Source organism: Mesocricetus auratus, unplaced genomic scaffold, assembly GCF_017639785.1.
Source record: "Mesocricetus auratus isolate SY011 unplaced genomic scaffold, BCM_Maur_2.0 Super-Scaffold_100018, whole genome shotgun sequence".
Lineage (NCBI taxonomy): Eukaryota > Metazoa > Chordata > Mammalia > Rodentia > Cricetidae > Mesocricetus > Mesocricetus auratus.
In genome coordinates, this window is record NW_024429199.1 from 27,521,859 (window position 1) to 27,543,852 (window position 21,994).

At 42.5% G+C, this 21,994-nt stretch overlaps 1 long non-coding RNA gene across 3 annotated transcripts in view; it reads right to left on the bottom strand.

The window, feature by feature from the left end:
- Window positions 1-437: 437 nt before the first annotated feature.
- LOC121132910 overlaps window positions 438-21,994 on the bottom strand; it is a 32,171-nt gene continuing 10,614 nt past the window's right edge. For 2 of the 3 annotated variants that reach the window (XR_005869616.1, XR_005869615.1), the window contains one exon: window positions 438-894. This is a non-coding gene — a long non-coding RNA (uncharacterized LOC121132910). Of the gene's footprint in view, window positions 895-1,556; window positions 1,667-21,994 lie in introns of all 3 variants that reach the window. The other variant, XR_005869614.1, reaches the window with a different exon arrangement.

Below are 21,994 nucleotides of genomic sequence, written 5' to 3' on the forward strand. Positions count from 1 at the left end.
CAAACATATGACCTTTGATGACAATGTATTTATTTAATGTAATTTCTCACATCCTTCATATTTTCCTGGATTCTCTGATTATCTATATTCATTCACCCATTCATATTCTTCCTGTTTGTTTCAGTCTCTGCCACATGTGTACATGTTTGCATGTGTGTGTGTGTGTGTGTGTGCGCGCGCGCGCGGGTACGCGTGTGTGCATGCGCAAAACAGTGGTTAAAAAGTTGAGTGATTAAATAGGCTATTTTTGCAATTTTAGAGAAGGATAATGAATGCCATGGCCCTTCAAACCTAATCCACTTCTAGAGGTTTCATGTAAGGTATTGTTACGTGAGTTGTATAAGGAGGTTGATGGTATTTTTTAGCCGATGGCTGAGCTCTTCCCTTGCATGAACAATGAATTGAACACTGGAAAAGACAGAAGACTAAGCCATGGAGAGAGTCTAAGTAACAACTTTATTCCTTTGGGGTGGAGATACCTAAGGTGTGAAGTCTTCTAGAGGGATTCTGACTTGCTTATTCTATAAGGTCCCTATGTCCCCCCATTTCCCCCCCTCTTATTTCAGCTCCCAAGTCTTCTTGTCATTTCTCCTCTCAAGGTCTTCCGGGAATAAGAAATGGCCAGCTCAGGAAGCCTGCTCTTGCTTTCCTAGTCTACTCATGTCCATCTAACTCTCCTTTATTCCCTCCCTCAGAGATTGACATCAACTATCATCAGGAAAGGGGGCGATGACCACTCTAGCTGCTTCAGGCTGTGAGGGGGCGTAGTTCAGAGAGGTTGTCAGTCTAAGAGAGAGGGAACTCTCATGCGGTAGGCAGGCTGCTGGAGCTGGTCTCGTTTTGGCAGGCAGTAATCTGAGGCTCCATCTAAAGGGCCATCTGTAAAAAATAGGACTGAAAGAGTAGAGAGGAGAATATTAGAGACCACTATACTACAGACCAATGTAGGTGACCATTTTAAGTCCCACATAGTAGCAATTGATCCAAGGTTGGGATGGAGAGTGATGAACCCAGGATTTGTTTTCAGACACTTTGATAACTGTTAGAGTGACCAGAATCACAGTGAGGTCTCTCTCACATGGCTTCTGAAGGGGATTAAAAAAAAAAAGAAAAATTTAACCTGAAAAATCAATGATGTTTCAAACAATATGGGCTTGTCTCTCTGGGCTGCAGGTAAACACTGAAGTGCTGAATTGAGCCAAGGTCCTGACATCTTGTATGTGGGAAGCATTTTTCTTATCAAGAAGATAATCGCCAGTGAGAAATAGTTGTCTAAATGACACTCATATACTTTTATCTACAGTCTAGGGAGTGTGGCCCCTTAAACTGTTAAAGAAGCACACCAATCATTCTGCTCTTTGGTTATACTTTCCTGCTGGGTGTTTAAGACCATGTAGGTAGACACAACTATATTTGTGGGGTTTTATTTTATTGTCAAGGCCAGTTGAAGATGTGGCCCTTGGGGGTTACTTGGGTTTGAGAGGAACCTCTGAATCATCTAGCCCTCCTTTTACAAACTGTGGTCATTCCCTGGGAGGATAATTCAAAGGCCTTACTTAGCCATGGCTTTGCTTGGAAACATGGAGGACATTCCCTCTGTACTGGATGTCTGCTTTGCAGATTGCACATTGCTTAGACCTCACTGGGTAGAGTCTCCATGGTCATTCTGAACAAAAGAAAAGGTGATTCCTCACAGTTAAAGAACATTATGAGAGATGCCTATATCTGTAGGACCTACTTGACTTTGGACAGCAACAGGGAACTACATTCTCCCTTTTAATCCTTCTGACCACATTAGTATGGCCTCCAAGTATGGCTATTAAATACCCTGAATGGCAGTTATAACCAAACACTTAAACACATCTTGATTAAATAAATATGTCTGATCTTTAAGCAGTCTTTGTAATTGTTGGGGAGATTAGAGCGTAATTCCATTGACTTAAGAACTCTGACATCAGTCTACTGAATTCCGACCTTTTAGATACTTTGTATAACTTGCTCAGACCCCTGTTATTTGCTAAAACTTTCCAGCTTTCTTTTCCATCCTGGAAAAGTAATCATGCATTTTTCGGAGACATAATAACAGTAACTTATCAATAATCAACAAGCCTAACTGTAATGATTGCTTGAAATTTGGCACAGTGATGCCAAGACAGTTGGTTGGCTTAGAAGATAGTGCTATGTAAAAGCACCTTAACAAGAGAAAGTTGAATACCAAGTACATACTCCATAAATTAAAATTCCATGAGTAAATACTGTTAAAATATGGGGCTTAGTAAGTTCCCAAGTAAACCTTATTGAAAACATAAGACAGTCTTTATACAGAGAGCATGCATTCTCAATGAGAAAGGCCTTAAGGCATTCCTGGCAGGGCAGGGCTTATCTAATTGAGAAGAAATGTGGTCATAGTCCCAAAGATCATCAGGGTAGCAGGACCTATGACACAACAATAGACATCTTCAGAGACACTTTTGATCACAGGGATCTTCTACCCCAAATGCACCCTCTATTGGTTCTGGGGATTTCCTAAAGGTACTTCATTTATTCAAAACTAGAGACCGAAAGCTTGAAGTACTTAGGCATCACAGCAATCTGCAAGCACCTTTCAAGCTTCACCCAGGAAGAATCCAGCCCATCTAACTCTCAACCCAGGCAAGGGCCTGCTCACAGAGGAGGCTTTCTACTCACAAAGTCCAGATTGGATCCCTGTGCAAAAAAAAAAAAAATATATATATATATATATATATATATATATATATATCAGGTGTTCCGTTTTAAGGCCCTTGCACCCAAGAAATCCCAAAGGTGAGGCCACGATCTAGGGGAGCCACTGGTGATGACCACCCTTCTGTAGACAAAAGAAGATACATTGGAACACTTTCTAGATCTTGCCTTCCTTTCCAGAGTGTCCTCTGCAGAGTTAACAGACATGACGATAAATACTTGTAACTTCTTCTGACTTACTGTCAACCAATGAAGCGCAAGTCTTTTCAGAACATTTTTCTCTAAGGTGAATACCCAATGTCCCGTGTAAGGCCATCTGAGAGCAATTCACACCTAATAGGGCCTCTCAGAAGCCTAGAAAGGAATATATATGGATGGGGGTATTTGCAATGCCAGAACTGTCATCCATGTCACTGTGCAGCTAAGGGAAATCCTATTCCTGCTACCACCACCCTGCCTCACATATGGTGACAACATTTTGAGGCAGAACATTTGCAAGATAGGCCTCTGGTAGCCATGCAGGCTCTAGAAATACAGCGAAAGTCCCTCAGGGATGCCAGCACCCAGGAAATCTTTACTATACAGAGACAGAACTTTTTCCCCTCCTAGCTCACTCATAGCTGCCTCATTTTAATTTCAAGCATTTCCCAATTTGAACTCAAAGGACAGCTTGCTGGCAGAGGCATCAGTTCAACCTCAGCTGACTTACTTCCGGTATGAAGTAAACTCTCTCACTGGCCTACAGTTTCCAAGTAGATTACACTGGTCAGCCAATGAGGCTCAGGGATGCACACCTGTTGGATTACCTTGCACTGAGATTGGTAGTCTCTGTAACTCAGCACCTCATGCTTGCAATAAACATACTTTGTGGACTGAGCCACCTCCCCAGCCTCTAAATTCTAAATTCTTTTTTTCATTACATGGCTTAATTATTTGTGCTTTCATTTGCTCCTACTCATTTATTTGCTTACTTGATTACTAGTTCCTTTTTAAAGTCTTTCAGTCTGCATAGATTTTTCTGTTCTAGTTTCATTTTTGCTCAAGTGTTGTAAGATTATATTTTGGTATTTATTTACTTTCACTGAGGCTTTTCTCCCCCTTGTAATAAATTTATTTGCTTCTGGCAATGTTCTGGATCTGTGGAATTTACAACTACTTGGCACTTAGCCGGATTTGATTTTCTAACACTATTTTTGTCCCGTTGGGTTGAATTTTTGCTTTCGTTTTCTGGTTTTATTTATTGTATTTTTCTTTCTGTTTTTGTTTTAAATTTTTGTGTTTTTTGCATGTTTTTTGATTTTGTGTTTTAGTTTTTTTACTGGGTGTTTGGTGTGCAGTTTAGAGTTTGAGTTTTTTTATTTCAACAATTTTGCAAATGTTTTGGAATGTACCAGTTCTTTCATTCCGTCTTTTCTCATTTATTTCCTTTTCCCATTTTCTTCACTTCACACTCACACATTTCGAACTATAATCCTTCCACCTCACTGGACTATGAGCTGGCTTTTGGATCTCTAATGTAATGGTCTGGGTTTTGTTTAAATGTAGCTTTGGTTTTCTAGTTTTTCCTTGTTTGTGTGGTAATTAGTATTTACTTTTTTGGTTTTTTCCTTTACATTTTTCATATCTTATGCTATCATACTTCATTTCTTCCTTTGCTTTCTCTCTCTTTTTCGGGTAGCACTCCCACCTACAATGTATAGTGCCAGTAAGGAGACAACGTCAGGGCCCAACTCTGTGCCTGTCATCTATGATAAAGAGACAATCATTATCCTGAAGATTTTAGGCCAAGGCAGCACTGCTAAAGTCATACTGTCCCACCATCATCTCACAGGTGTGTCCCACCATCATCCCACAGATGAACCAGTTACTTGCAGAATAGGAGAAGTGGTGGTCCTTGTGAGTATGGTCAACCACCCTAACATTGTTTCACTCATCCAAGTAATCAAAACCAAACCGAACACTTTCTTAATCATGGCAGTGACTGAGGAAGAGCAGCTATTTCATCACATCCAGGAAGTGACAAAACTTTCCAACAGCTGCCAACTGCTGTAAGCTATTTCTCTGATGAAGACATAGCTCACAGAGAGACCTTGGTCCTGATAATATCCTAGTGGAATGGGAGCAAAAGGGTAAAAATAATTAAAATAAATAATTTAAATTCAAGCCTGGGCAAAGGCTAAAGACTGATGCAGCATTTGTTCCTTCCCCACAGAAGTCTCCTTATGATGGCCCCAAAGCAGACATCTGGACTTTGGGAATCATTTTGTATTATACGGCAACAGGGGACTGTCTTGTTTGCAGGGACCATCTTGTCAGAGTTTAGGGAACAACTTCAAGTGCAAAATGATGTCCCCTATAAGCTTCCTAAAGAGTTAATGAGAATGCATTATTAGTCCATTATTAATAATAAACACTAAGCAGAGGCTAAGTATACAAAATCTCATGGGTCACCCATGACTATGGAAGGCCAAAAGACATTGTGATGGAGAGGCTAGCTGCCCAGACTCTGAAATTGTGGCAGCCATGAAAGATAATGGGTTTGATACCCAAGACATAAAAGAACCTTTAATACACAAAACCTTAAAGAAACCATGGCTTCATACCACCTACTTAGAGGCCAGGCATCAGGACAATGGCTGTAAGATCCAAACAAAGCTTAAGAAAAGAGGGGTGACATTCTTCCCTTCTGTTGAAGATCCTGCCACTTCCCCCTGCCTCCCAGGAGAGGGACCAGTGGACCTTCCTTTGGATATTCATATTATGAACCGATAAAGACCAGCAAGAGCAAAGTGGGGAGACAAATGCCCCTGTTTTGCAGGAAAGTACATCCGTTCTGTATTTTCCAGAGCCCACCAAGGGCTCTATGACTGAACCATGTATTTATTCACTAAGAAGCAGTGTGGCGCACACAGAAGAAACCAGCTTCCCTCTGGTTCATCAGAGAAGGCCTTCCAACATGGCACGGAGTACACTGGGACATAGGCCTCTAGTTCAGATCAGCCCAGGGGCTAGAAGGGAGGGAGGAGGAAGATTGGGGTATGCTTATCAAGATTGTGTTGATTCATGTTACCCCCACAAATCCTCATCCTTGTCAGGTTTGTCAGATGAGAATTCCCCCAAGAAGTGAGCGGGCAAGGTGAGATTTATCAGGGCAATTGAAATGAATGAGGCAGATACACTTGGACAACTGGTTTTATCTCTGCTTTTACTCGTGTCCTTATCTATTGGTAGACCAAAATTTTATATGTTCACAGGGCAAAGCACATTTGGAGGCTAGATCTAGACACCGAGTGATGGTCAAGTCATGCCTACCAACACAATGAGTGCCTCACAAGACAAATCCCACTGCGTGTTTATAGATACTTTGCAATAGTAAATTGTCATATGCTGTTTATAGTCACTGAAAGGCTAGATCTGGAAATGGAGTTTGACCCAACTCCCAAAACACACACACATACACTTAGGCCCCAATCATGTTTGTCTCAAGGTATCCTCCAAGATCCTTTGTCTGGGGTTGGGTTGTCCCCCTTAATGTTGGGACAAGCAAGAAATGAAGCAGCTCAAGAGTAAAGCCTGTTTCTGAGAACAGTAATAAGGATAATCTGTAACATGTTACCATGTTTTACCCCTTGATATAAAAACGCTTGCAGTGAGAATGAGAAGTCAAAGCTCATTCACAGAGAAATCTGAATGAGAATCCAAGCTGACTGCCTCACAGGGACTTCCCAATCTGATTTCACCTGGGCATTTTATTTGTATGACCCCTAATTGGATCATGTCCCATTTTGTGTATTCTCACAACTGAGCTCCATCCCAAGGCCGGCCTGGAGTTTGTAAACACCCCCACCCCCGCAATTTGAGGTATTTTCTTATATCTGTTGCTTCTTCCACTTTGAATTTTTTTAAATTTACTATTGCATACTACTTCTGTAAAGCCAGAAGCATGGATATCATAGATCATAATGCACAGAATCAATTATGCTTGTGAAACTAGAAGAGTAGAAAGATGTTACCAGGGGATAAGGATGAGGTAATGGAGAGAGGAAGGTGATGTCCCAGGGTTTATGGGGTGGGAACTGGAAGTGATGGGGAAGGGAGAGAAAGGTCAACAAGTCCAGACAGGAGGACCCAGCTTGGAGGTCAGTGCTGAGCAGGGTGATCACTGTCACTAAGAGTCGCTGTCATGTGTATCCTTGCATTTAAAGTGATCAGCCACAGTACATAGGCTGGGATCACTATGTTTAGGGTACATATGTGGTAAACTCAAGCTACTTTGTATTCCTCATTCCTGGACTAAGGGATTTTCTAATGAATAGATGTTATCCAATGGTAGAAGTTCTCCACAGGGTATTGTAGGCATCAAGAAATCTAGCCCCAGGGGATTTGTGTTGAGAGGGAGGGGGAGGAGGGAGAGTCATAGAGACCCAAATCAAATGAATTGGCAGCTGTAGACTTTAAAAACTAAACCCCAGGAGCTAAAACCAGGTGAAAACCCCCCGGTTGCTGTTGGACCACAATGTCCATTTCCCCTTCTTGTCCAGCTTCCTCAGCAGTGCAGATGAAGGGGAGGGGACAGAGCAGCAAATCTGCTTGAACCCTCCTCCCACCCTCTTTCCCCATTGGTGGTTTTTGTTGTCTCTTCTTTGGGTTTGACAGGCCTTACCCTGACTGGTCCATATTCTTTATCCCCAGTGTATGCGAAGGGCAAGGAGCTCCTGAAACTATAGAAATCCCAGTTTCACCTGCCTACCTCCCAGTTGGATCCTGCCTCTGGTTTCCTGACTTTTGAAGGAAGACTGAAGACCGGGCAGTCACACACGTAGGACCACTAATGTAAGAAGACAGAGGAGGAAGACGGCAGCATTCTTCCAGTAACCTCACATGAACACTCAGTGACGCAGTGCTCCACCTGGAGGAAACAGTCAGGACCCTACCTTGGCCTCTGAGACTTAACCTGCAACTGCATGCTGAGGGACTGGCCTACTGTGCCCTCTGAGAGCTTCTGCTTCTGCTTCTGAGACTATGTCTCCATAGAAGATGTCTCCTGGTTAGGTTCCTGAGGCCGGCCTGGAGTTTACAGCTTTAACATTCCCAACCTCTCTTCATAGGCATCCTGCTGCCTCCGAAGATCTTAGTTTCTACTTTCTGGTTTGAATTTCTAGCTTTCTGTTTGAATCATGGTACCTGCGTTGCAAATAAAGTTCCCCTTTCACTGTCCACTCACTGCATTCTTGGAGTAAGACAAAATCCTGAGGTAATGAACATCAAGTTTCTCACAGTCAACAGAGACTCCAATCACTGTAATCCTAAGTAGTAGAAATTCCAGTCAATGTTACTAAAATCAGCCAAGATTCCAACCAGAGAGAAATCCAGTAAGCAAGAACTCCAATCCACATGAACACCAGTCAGTGGAGAGTTCTATCAACGAGGACTCCAGACAGAACTGATCCCTCTCAATATGGATTGAGACAGAACAAACACTGGGCAACTCCAGCCAAAGAAGATTCCAATCAATGGGGAGCCTAGTCAAGTGTGGATCCTAACTGACAGAACTCCTGTCACCTGGGATTCCCATTCACAAAGATCCCATTCACTTATTCTATGTAAAGGCTGTGCACTCCACTAAGTGGGGACTTGAGTCAGCAGACTCTCATCAGAGTGGGCTGCAATCTGGTACTCCAGGCATCTAAGTTTGTGGGCCAAAAACCTGCTTGGTGTTATAGGAGACAGGCTCACCTGTGGTCATGCCAAACTGCTGTTCCTGGGACATGTCCCCTGGCCTGCTCTTCTCTGTGTTATACAGTGATAAGAGATCTAAGACAGCATGCTTGGTACTTTGGATATGTGTTTCTCACATGGTTTTGAAGGGGATGGATGTTCATGAAAGATGGTCACAGAGATTCTCTTCCACTTCCTCCTTAGAAAGCAGTCACCATTTTGGTGCTGGGTTCTTACAAGTCATGTTGGAAGTTAACTGAAAAGGCAGAAGACCAGGGATATAGAGGCCTATCTGGGCCCCTCTAAGAGTGCCAAGTCATTAAAAATGCTTCTGAAGGTTCTAGGCTCTGAGCTACCTGCAGGAAAATAAATGCATATCCGTGTGGCTTCCAGACCCTGATGGACAGTGTTAGTATGTTCAAATGCAACCTCTGGGAACATTGACACTATTAGACAGAGGGAACCTGACAAAGTTCTGTAGGCAATTCTATACTGGAAGTCACAGAGTGGCATTAGCATGGTCTCCAGCATTGCCAAGGAGTAACTAGTAAATTTGACTCCTTGACTCCTTGCATTATGCAAGAAGGTTACTCTTCTGATGACATTCTATATGTCTTGGATGGAAGGTTATGTGGCAAGAGAGAAAAGAGAAGAAGCCCCAATGTGACAGAATGGGTCCTGCTGATATAGGCACAGGTTGTGCATCAGCAAAACCTACCTGCCAAATAATGACCTTGGAACATCTACCGTCCGGCCAAAACCCTGTACCACAGCTCACCAATCCTTTTGAGGTTTTTTTTTTTCTATTTGCAAAACAGAGCACAGCAACCATCCTGCCTGGGATGCCTTGGGGAGTTCCAACTCACAAGCACATAAGTTCTAGATCAGTGTGGGAACCTGCTGCTCCCCAAGCCCTGCATGATCATGGGCAACTGAACTGTCCAAAGAAGTTCCTCCTGCATATAGAAGGGACAGGCTGTAAATTAGGAAGGTATGCTAGTCAGTTTGCATGACTGAGACATATGCCTGAGTTTCTCCACTTAGAACAGGGTGTGATGTATTGAGCTGTTTGAGACTTCAGACCATTTGTGGCTGCTTCCTGTGGCATGCTGGGAAGAATTGTTGGGGCAAAGCTGCTCCCCTCACAGCAGCCAGTGAGCCAAGACTCTTGTGCAAATGCTGCTTTCTGGAGAATTCTCAAGTCACAAATCCATAAATGGATTCATCCAGTCACTAGGTGGGAATCTCCAGGACCCCATCACTTCTGTAGGTCCCATGTCTACACAGCGCTGCACTAGGGTCCAAGACTTCAAAACATGAAGGAAAGGCCACTGAAAATCCAAATCCCCCTTCCTGCTCTGGCTCCCACAGGTACCTGTGAATTTTACAGTACACAATATGCTTAGTCCCTCTTCAAAGGACTGCCACAGTCTTTGCAGTCTCAGATTTGCTTGACAGTTCTTCTCCATTAGCTCCTATGAGACTCAGTGTGATCTCTGCCAGTGACTTTCTATAAAATATAAGTTACCAATGTCCAAGGCACAATGGCCCAGGCTAAGCATTCCATCCCCAAAATGGGAATCACAGAAAACAGGCAGCATCAGGTCAAGATGTAAACCTCATCGAAAGGCCTGGCTAGGGATGTCATAGGCCCCCAAAATAAAAGCAGACTACTGATGTTTACCTGAATAGACACACATGGTCAAACTGCCTTCTAAACAATTCTGCTACACCATAGATCCATGCAATACCCAACCATATGCAGAGCATCTCTTATGTTTCCCTGTAGGCAGGGGTTAAGGCAGAGACTTATAACCAGTCAAAGGTTATTGACCTCTCACCTTTAAACTGGACATCTCTATCATCTCCCACCCCTACTCCAAAAGGCTTAGGGAAGCTCTTAAAAGTGGCACACTGTCTTCTGAATATGGCATGGCCCTTGAATTCATGAACCTCTAGCTAGTGTGCTTACTTATACATGGCTTGGGTAAGATCAAGCCTATTACCACTTTAGCATGGATGAAGGATTCATGAGGCTCCACCCCTAGCAGAGGCACTGTTGACCATTGGTGCCCACTAGGAAAGGGAGAGTCAGTTTTCTTTGGGGGATGTGGCTATTGGCAGGTGGCCCACGCTCAAGTGATGGCTAACATATTTATGCAAGCTGGCTGCATTAACTTACATCTTAAAAGAGAAGACATGAAGAAAGTAGGTGATTTTCTTAACTGTAGAGTGTCAGTATAGTGGGCACAACAGTCTCTACACTCCAGTAGGTTGTGTGAAATGGTATAGGAAAGTAGTTGGAACATAGCAATCTTATTTGTATTTCTGTGTGTGCGTACACATTTTCTCTGTGTATACAGGTTTGTACAGTTGCATTTGTATGTGTAAGTATGTATGTGTGCGTGCGTGCATGTAGGTGCCTTGGGTGTTATTCCTAAAGCACCAACTAAAGTTTTGGGTTTTTTTTTCCTGACCTTTGAGACAAGTTTTCCCAGTGGCCTGAACTCACTTGAAACTCACCAGGAGGCTAGACTATAGGCTAGAGAGAGTCAGGATCCCTCTGTCCCCAGCACTGCGATTACAATGTGCACTACAGTGGGCTTTTACATGGGCTCTAGGAACCAAACTCAGGTCTCTTTGGTTTCAAAGTAATTACATTATCAACTAATCTATCTCTCAACCTTTGAAAAGTATACATAACATAAATATTTATAAACATGTTCACACATACATGATTGCATGTATTTACATAAATCACAGGCAGAAGCTGAAAGAGATATATTGACCACCAATTGTGCTTATCTCTGAGTAGCTGATGAGATTACTAACACTTTTTCTTTCTTTTGATGTAAATAATAAAACAATATCAACCTTTGTATTGAATAAGAGACAAAAGCCATACAGGTTTTTCTTACAGGGTTGGGCAGGGTCAGTCAGCCCCTGAAAATCACACCAAACGGTTTCAGTTTTAGTGCAGAGGTCCTGGGTGCTGAAAAATTGTGAGCACAAAGGTGATGTGTGCCTTTGATTTCTCTGGCTACTCTGAGAGACCCAGCATAGAGTTGGAAAGTCAGTTAGGAAAGTCATATACTTAGGAAGGTCTGAGTAAGGCAAGGATGATGGCTTCCATTAAAATACAGATAATGAACTTGGGGGAGCTGCATGGGTTTGAAGTCAGTTTTGTAGGTGGCAGCTAGCTTTCCTGAGGGCTGGATGGGGGATGGGCACACTGAGGGCTGGATGGGGGATGGGCACACAGAGCTGGATGCTGGATACTAGATGCTCGCATTAATCTGCATGTAAAAGACAGAGAAGAAGGTGCTATGTTTTGACTGCTTCAAACTTGAGACCTGTGTGATTCATTTCATTCAATGAAGCTTAGAAGGGATGTCTGGATGGGTTACCAACGTGTGAGTTTCCAGTATCAGAGAGTCACAAATAGTTGAGACAATTCAAAGAGGTTCTGGACAGAGGATGGAAGGGTTAAGACCAGGCCCCAGTGAACCCCACTAGTTTCAGAACTGTAACGCCAGGGAAGAAGTTTGCAAAACAGTAGGAAGAAAAACGGAGAATGGAGTTTTCCAGGAGCAGCAGCAGGCCTCAACTGCGCTAAGCGCTAAGTGGGGGTCTTTACAGGTTTTCCCCTGATGCTCCTTTTGCCCAAGAAGTAGTCACATCATCCCAGATGTATAGGCAGATAAAATATGCATCAAATACTTACGGGTGCTAACTTTGGCATACATATTAGCTTAGCATTTATTAACTACAAGAGCAAGTTGGCATACCTATGAGATACATGTGCTTGCCTATTTTCATATCAGGAACTTAATCCTGGCTAAATATTTGATATTGAAGGAGGCAGAGCATGGTCAACATTTTCAGAGTTGAAGGACATTTTCATTTAAAAACCCTCCAAGGTGAGATCATCACTTATAGATGGAGATATTTCAAAGATTATTAGAAATGCTGTCCTAGACACAAGCCAGAATTATTAGCCACCTTTTTTAATATGAAAATCTAGTCAAACACCAAAGCCATAATTTTTAAAAACATTCTGCCATAGAACAATCCAAAGAGAAATACGCTGAAGAATAACCTGGAAGGTTCTCAAAGACCTTTCTCTCTGGCCTGAACAATGATGACATGTTAATGGGGAAAGGGCAAGCTCAAAAGGCCACAGAGAACACAGGAAACTAAGGAAAGCTGAGAACACGAAAAATAGTCCTCCCCAGGAGAGAATACACACCATGACTATCCAGAACCAAATGGTCAGCCCTGAAGACACATACACGAGTAACGATACAGATAAAGATATGTATTTAGGAATATATATGTACAATACACACATGATAACAATTAAAGAAACCGTTGATATGAATTTAAAAGAGAGAAAGGGGGTTCTGGGGAAGTAAGAACCAGAAAATAGAAATGATGCAATTACATCATTAATCTTTTTCAAAGCTATTTTTAAAAGCCTTTGTTTCCATAATTAAAATTAAATTAAAAGCAGAAACTACTGTTTCTACAAAGGTGGAAAACTTGCAACAGTCAAAGCACCGCCCGCGGTTGGCCACGTGCTGAGCTCAGGTGTTTCAGACAGCACTGGTTGGCACTGTGTGGATTGACAACATGCAGTGCCTGTGTCATGTGCTCAGAGCCAAGGATGCAGCACAGCTGCTCTTTAGGTCAATGCATGCTCAGTAATCCGTCTCTGTCGGCCATGTTTTTCTGATTCCAGTCATGTGACTCTATGGGCTGTGCCCAACAGTGGGCATGGCTGTGACACAGGGCCCACAGAGAGCAAGCCATACAGAGAAAATGGTGGATAAAGGGATAGTGATTTTCTCTGACTTGTTTTTTAAAGTAGTTACCTGGGAGTCACTGATCTGTTGTCTATTATACTTTGTCCTGCTTTCATAACCGAATAAAGAACATAGAGATAATCATGAGAAACAATTGCTGCATTGTGCCTATCTTGAATGCTTAAACAAAAACTTTGTACATCTAAAACGTCATTTGGAAAGATTTCCATATGTAAGTTTACATGAGGAGAATGATTAAGAATGACTTTTTCTACTTTCTACGGGTGACTTTCCAAATAACATACCATTTCAAAAAGCAGGCAGATCCCTGTAAGTTTTAGGCTAGCCTGGTCTACATAGTGAGTTCCAGGACAGTCAGACCTATTTAGTGAGACCCTGTCTTAAAAGGAAACAAACAAACAAACAAATAAGGCAAACTATTTGAGGAACAGTTTCAACTTTTTAAAAAATTGCAAATAGCAAAAAAAAAAAAAACAAAAAAAAAACTCATGTCCTACCCAGATCCCCATTAACAACTTACATTATTATAGTACATTTCATTCATTAGAATTACCGCTGTGTCTTACAACTAATATCAATATATCACCACTAACTGAAGTACAGAAGTATTTTTATCTATTCATCTGTCTTCATTTTTTGAGACAATGTCTAATAGTTATGTTGCCCACGCTGGCTTCACACTTACAGTAATCCTCTGGGTTTACACTCCCACGTATTGAGATTTCAGGCAGGCACCACCATGCCTGACAAGACATCTAAACCATTCTGGGTAACTATTAGTTTGTTGTTGTTTTTCCAGTCAACATTTGGCCAATTTTGTGTCTTGCAATATTATACTGAAAACAATGTTCTACTGCCATCTACTGGTCCAAATACTTTCCAGTTTTTCATTTTGACTTCTTGTTTTTGCTTTCCTTATCTCTTTCTTAACATTTTAGGAATATAGATTTCTTTACAGTTTAATCTTTGAACCACTCAAGAAATGGATGACGGATGCACTCAAGCTTAGCCTCACAACGCTGGTCCTCACAGAGTCAGTTACTTCCCAAACCCTACCATTGGCATTGGTGAGTCCACCGGCTCCAACATTTAGTTTTAAACCAAAGTCACCCAGATGGCTTTGGTTAAACTCATAACTTCACAAAATAACAAAAGGATATGAATGTGAGAAAGAGAATGCTAAGGAGTCAGGGCTGATGAGTGTAGTTATGAGATACAAGGGGGTGGAGAGGATGGAAGGAAAGTGTAAGAGAAACTTAGTAAAAGTTAAAAGAAATAATGTCTACTACCAAATCAGATCAACAGACATAAATAGCAAGAAAACTTCACAGACTACATAGAAATTAAACAAGACATTCTTCTTTAACTTTTTCTTTTGAGACAAGATCTCAGTATACAGCCTATATATGGCTGGTCTAAAATTCACTAAGTGGATCAAATGGTCTTGAAGTCACAGAGCTCTGCCTGCTTCTGCCTCTCCCTGCATCTGCCTGTGCTTCTTAAGTGCTGAGGTTAAAGCCATGTGCCACCACACTCAGCTGAACAAAATGTTCTCGAATGTTCAACGGGTCATAAACAATGCCAGTAACTGAACAGACCACTGTAAACAAATCAGTTTTGAAGGAAATTTAAAGTCCTCTCCGCAGAATGACTAGTGAGAAGACAATGCAATGACAAAAGGTTTACAAGCATGATCTAGACCTGAAGTTTGGTCCCAGAACTAAAAATAAAAATGCAAACTAAAAAGGAAAGTGTTCACAAGGCAAGTCCCAAAAAGGGCAAGTGGAAATGCAGGCAGAGGAGTGACAGCACTCAGCACCTGTGTCTCTGCATGGCACAGCCAGACTCTAGACATCACCAGTCTTGAAATGTCTGCAAAGGCCTAAGTGGAGAGGCAGACTCATCCTGGGATGAGGGACAAGACAGGCAGAGCAGGACAGGAGTGGACACCAGGCTCTGGGCTCTCTTCTGCCACAGACCCAATGTAAATGGGAAGATAACTAGTGCTAGACACCACCTTAGTGTTCCACAAGAGACATGAAAAGGGGGTCATCATGATCCAATACCCATCAAACCATGTCATCTTAGTAATACTCGACAGATAGACTCAGGGGTGATCTGTTAGTAGGCAGCTGTAACAGCAAGAAAAGCCCAGACAACCAGGATTGGACCTGTAGAGATGGAGCAGAGATGCTAGGGAGCAAAATACTAGGCAAATTTACACTGGACCATAAAATGAAATAAAGAATCAGCTGGGCTGGGGAGATGGCACAGTGGATAAAGTTCTTGCCATGTATATCTGAAAACCAGAGTTTGGACTCAAGAACACACAGAAATGCTGGGTGTGTTTAGTGCCCACCTGTGATTCCAGGTCTCTGAGAGGAGTGACAGGGAATCTGAGGCACAAAGCAGCCACCTGCACTAGCAGTATCAGTGAGCTCTTGTTTCACTGAGAGACTCTGCTTAGATCAGCAGGTGATCAAGAAAGACTCCTGGAATCAACTAGTACAGAGGTTAACTTTCTACTCAGTGTTTGGTCTGTAGGCCTTATAGGTTGGGGGCAAGGAAGAGATACATCTCCTCAGTGATAGATGCTAAATAAAGGTCACCCCCCTTTGTGAACACACATGAGAAAGAGGAGAGAGAAAGAAAGAGAGAGAGAAAGAAAGAGAGAGAGAGAGACAGACAGACAGACAGACAGACATGTAGGTTGGGAGGAGTATGAAACAGCAGTTCTAAGAAGGGGCTAATATATTTATACTGGGTTCTTCCATTTAGGGATGAATCCATGAGTACAATATTGTGATCACTTTTTAATAATTTTGATTACTCATTTGTGTACATATATATAAGGAATAGGGGAGTGAATGTGCCACTGCAAACTTCTGGAGATTGGAGCAAAACTTAGGGTAATACATTCTCTCCTTCTACCATAAGAATCTGAGGGATGCAATTTTGGGTCATCAGACTTGGCAGCAGATACCTTTACTCACTGAGACATCTGCATGCTTTTGAATACTTTTAAGTCGGCATTTTATTTGGTTGTTGAGATACTGGTCTCACAGTGTGACCCAGTTGTTGTGGGATAATACTCTGGTTCACTGAAATGATTTGTCACTCATATTGGTTTAATAAAAATGCTGATTGGCCAGTAGTAGCCAGGCAGGAAGTATAGGTGAGGCTACCATAGGAGAATTCTGGGAAGAGGAAAAGCAAAGAGGAAGTTGCCAGCCAGACACAGAGGAAGCAAGATGAGAATGTCTTGCTAAGAAAAGGTACCAAGCTGGGTGGTGGTGGCACACGCCTTTGATCCCAGCACTTGGTAGGCAGAGGCAGGCAGATCTCTCTGAGTTCCAGGCCAATCTGGTCTATAAAGTTACACAGAGAAACCCTGTCTTGAAAAACCACAAAAAAAAAGAAAAATTAAACAGAAAAGGTACCAAGTCACATGGCTAAACATAGATAAGAATTATGGGTTAATTTAAGTTGTAAGAGCTTGTTAGTAATAAGCCTGAGCAACAAGCCAAACAGTTCACAATATAAGCCTTTGTGTGCTTATTTGGGACTGAATGTCTGCAGGACCTGGCAGAACAGAAACTTCCATTTACACCAAATCTGATGTGAAAATCACTGTGAAGCCTAGGTTGGCCATGAACCTCTTGCCTCAGTTTCCCAATTGTTGGGATTACAGACAGGAGCTTACCCTCTGTGTCAACTCACACATGAACTGCTTTGTTGTGTGCACCCCCATGTCACGGCTGGCACGCACCCCTGTGCATTAGCACCACAGACAGTAAGAAGCATGACAATCCAGGGCTTATTCAGAAAAGGACGGAAACATGGACAGGAAACATGAAGTGAGACATCAGCAGGATTACCCCACTCAGTGAGAGAGATGAGTGCTGAAGACAAACACCGGGAAACGAGAAAAGCCCATCTCCATCTACAAGCCTGATGGTCTCAAGAGAAAAAAAACGGAAATTCACGCTGAGATAACGTGAGGATTGAGCCTTCTAAAGGAGATGTGTTGTCAGAGAGCCCAGAGTTTAAGATAAGTTCTCACGGTCTTGTCAGATGTACATCGGAATCCCATTGTGTGGCAGACAGTAGGCATACCTTGGCACCCCTGTACATGTTGGTCCTGAGTTGTGTAAGAAAGAAAACCAAGTGAGCTATGGAAAACAAGCCAATAGGCAGCATTCCTTCCTGGTCTGTGCTTGAGTTCCTGCCCTGACTTTCCTTCACAGGAGACTGTAGCTTGTGAGCTACATAAATAAGTTGCTTTTGGTCATGACAACAGAGAGTAACTAAACACACCGAAGCATGGTTCTTCCCTGTCAGTGACTGCATCATCTTGAGGAAGTCACTGTGCTTCCTCTTGCTTCAACCTACTTGTCTGTATGTAGGTTATGAGTGAGCATTCCCAGGAAGGACAATATGCAACACTTACAGGCCAGTAAGACTCAGGAACGGCAGGTGTCTACTATTGCTCTAACTTTCTGTTATAAAGTTAGAGTACTTTATCAAAGTGTCTTCTCCATATTAACATTCATGTTTTCAACACTTATTGCCTTCTATAACTGTAACAAACTTAAGGTGTAGAGAAAAATGTTTCTGTGTGTATTTAGTGGAGGTTGACATCAGGTGTCATCCTCAATCTCTTCACTCCGCATTTTGATATGGAGTTTCATTGAGCTTGAGTTTGTCAAGGGCTAGGCTGGCTGGCCAGCAAGCTGAGGGGTCCCCCCAGCACTAGAGTTAAGGACATGCACTGACATGAGCTGTCCCATTCTTTTCACATAAGATATTAGGGTCCAAACTAAGACCCTGATGCTTGGGCAGAAGCACTTCACTAATGAGTCATCTCCCCAGTACCCCAAAACATTTTTCCTATGATAATCATATTAAATAAAGCTCAATAACACATATATGATATAAATGAAACACTTTTTTATAAGAATTACCTCCCAATTACAAAAACAAAAGTTAGCTCAGATATAACTTGTTTATCAATTGCCCAGCAATCCTTGGATTTCTAGTGGAGGGAATTAGTCAGCTGTGAACTATTCACTAAAATCCAATATTTTATGACCATGGCAAGGATGAATGAATAACTGCCTTATCTACTACACTTTGTGACTCCTGGTTGGTAATCACATCGAGAATGTGTCCCCTTATCAACATGAAATTCTCCCTCTTTCAAGTCATTGTCTTGTATTGTCGCTTTTAGGTGCTATTACTCTGAAGACCTTACAGCATTTTGTTTGGAAGAGGGTGCATAACCCAATCTAACATGAAATTTAATATTATCTTTGGCCAGCCTCCCTCTTGCTAGAATTACAAGTGTGTACTGCCATGTTTAGGCTGTATTCTAATTTTTTACTGTTTAGATATTTAAGCAATTTTTGTGTGTGAGAAAGAGGGTGTGTGGTATGTGGTGTGTGTGTGTGTGTGTGTGTGTGATAACATGCATGTGGAGATGTGGATGTCAGAGAACAACTTATGGAAGTTGCTTCTCTGCTTCCACTATGGGCTCAGAGTAGATTCAGGCCACCGGGCTCAGTGGTAAGCACCTTTACCAACCAACCATCCTGATGATCCTATAAGAGAAGGGAATTCTCACCAGAGATGAGCACTGTCTGCTATAAGAATCAGAACATGAGGCTCAAGTGTGCTATATGATCTACAAGTCACACAGCTAACACAAGACAGCACCTGCTTTCTACTATTAAGGGTTCAGGCTAGGAAAGTTATTATTGGAACTCAACTAGCCCATCATAGTCTCTTCCAGAAATCCTAAACAGCTACTTGCCTTTGTCCATCTCAGCATTAATGAGCTCCTTTCTTGAGACCCACTGGAAATAGTATCACCAGAATGAGTTCACATATGTTCTAAAACCATTTACAGAAAGAAACAAAACAGCAAAACTCACTTGATTACTAGCAATATGACTTTTTCACAAATATAGTATATATAGCCTATTAAGTATTTCATTTTTGTTGAAAACTTTTAGGACATAAATATCACCCACAATCAATCTTATATGCTGTTAACCTTAGACAGAATACATGTTGACATAATTCTCTCATATTTTAATTTTTAATTTTATGTCTAGGAATGTTTTGCCTGCATATATGTAAAAGGATATGTTCATTCATCAAAGCAGATAAGCTCCCCCTTTGACCTGGAGTGGGAACAAGACACCAGAGTTTCTCAGATTAGGAGAACATGGCCTTTGCAGTCTAGAGTTCACAATGCAGTGGGAAATCTATGCATGCAATGCAAATACAGTAATAGGAAAAAATAAGTATATTAGATGCAAAGATAAGAGTTGGGCAGGAAGTAACCATCTCTGTCTATGGGGTCAGGAACAGGCTTCTGTGTCTAAGTGCACAGGTCTCAAATCCATACAGATCAGCACTTATGAACAAGGGGCTGGAATGCCCCTCTCAAGGGGGCTAGGAGAGTTCCATGAAACACTCTTCTAAGTGGCCTACTACTCTCTTGCCTGGCTTACCCGATCTCCTCAGTATTGCTATCCTCCCTGGGGACTTGAACTACAATGTCTATTCTCCCAGGTCAGCCCCAGCAACTTGAAATATGTCCTCTGTGGAGCACACCTCTTACTCCATGACCTGGAAGTAATGAATGTGCCAATATTCCAGTTAGGGAAAAAGAAGAGTTCTGGTGCTTCCTTGGTGCATCTCACCTGTGCCTTTATACATTGGTCGATGACCTCTTTATTCCTCTATTGAGAATTGAGAATGCCCAATACCCCTTCACTGTTATGTCTCACCCTACTGTACGTGCAGTGTATAGCTCAGAGTTCACAAAGAGAAGGGACCTCTGTGTCTGGAAGCCACAACATAGAAAGTCCTTAGCCACTCACAAATGGCCTTTCATCAATAATGAGAGGGAAACTCTTCGCCTAACAGAGAATTAGCATGGCACCTGATCACATTTCATCTGCCAGTGCTACTTTGAGACAAGCTGAGCCTTGAGGGACCACTTAGAAAGTCTCGGCTCTTTCAACAGGGTCCTGCTGCACGTACCCTCCTGCATCCCATCAGGGTAAAAACACCTTGAACTTCAAAAGATAATACAGAAGATGCAAGAGTTTATGGAATCTCAGAGCTGGAGCCTTGACAGAAACCTCTGGAGGAGCCAACTCTAAGGAGGCAAGGGGCAGTCTACCATAGGACAGCACTGGTGCCAGGCACAGAAGCGAACAGCAATAGGAAAAAAGATCAAAATCTCTCAACTCAAAGTAGCAGCCTAGCTGATGCTCCTTCCCTTTCTGGATTAAGGGTAAGGGGATAGCAGCCACAGGCAGGGTTAGGAAAGAGGGAGAGGACCAGCAGACAGCTGGCCGCCCAAGCACAGCCTTTAGGTATCTTGGGAGTTTGGGAAGGGGTCCTGATCCAAAACCACAAATTGTGATGGTTAAACTAAGAATGTGCACCCCAATAGGCTTAGATGTTTGAAGAGTGAGTCCTCAGCTAGTAGTGCTGTTTGAAAGGTCTAGCAAATGTGGCCTTGCTGGAGGAGGTTTGTCCTTGGCGACAGGTTTTGAGGTTTCAAAACCATATGCCAGTCCAAGTTTGCCCTCTCTGCTTGCAGTTAAAGATGTGAGCTTTCAGCTCTCAGCTTCTAGCTCCAGCTGCCATGTCTGCCACCTGCTTCCATGAGGTCCTGTTCCCCAGTTAAGGACCCTAACTTTATGGAACCATGAACCTGCCTAAAAAAAATCCCTACTTCCTATAAGTTGCCTTGGCCATGGTGCTTTATCACAGCAATAGAAAGTAACTAATACACTAATGTAATAGCATTTCTTGTTTATAGACAAAAGTGCTTGTGTTCATAAGCCTAGGCCTTATTTACAAGAAGAGTAACTTAACCACACTGATAGGGAAGCAGGCTTGTGATAAGGTTATTTTCTGAGCAGACACAAGCAAAGGCACTCAGAGCAAGGTTAGAGATGACCTACCACTCCCTCAGCTATATCCCCAAGGATTTGGTAGCATCCATGGCTTCTCAGAATGGACACTCCACCACCAGCTCCTAAGCCCATCCATCCAGGGACTATGTTCACTGCCACTCCTGAGTCACATCACTCAGATGCAGATAGTACCTTCTGCAAGGACATTGCTTACCTAAGCCACATCCCTACCGCTCTTCTGAGTATCCCCCTTACCATTCAGCTCCAAAACTCAATATAGGTTCCCACTGGAAGCCAACTCCCTATCTAAAAGCGCTATATCCTCCTCATACCCCTGCAGTATTTCATGAAGCTTAATAATTCAACACCTATAGACATGAGATTGAGTAAGCTCACAGGCATGGAAAGTGCCCATCAACACAGAGAACCAGAGAGAGCCCTTTTCCACCTAACCGACAGAAATTGATTTCATGTCTTTCAATACAAACCAGAGCAAGAATCCAATTCTCTCAGTACACGTTCTGGAGAAAATGTAAAATTTCTTTAAATGTCAGCACAAACTGTCTGCTAGAAGAGATGCCAATGGGGGAGAAAATAATATCTCCTGGGTTCCAGGTAGTAGGATGCATAGGATGAATGATGAAGGGTGAGCAGATGGGATGGGTCTGAGGAACCTTCCTGGAATTTTGGGGCAAACGCCACACCGAGACAGGCAGTTCAGTGGGTGGAATAGTGGACCAATAGGCAGATATGTGGAATGGATCTGGAGGCCCCTACCTGGCATTC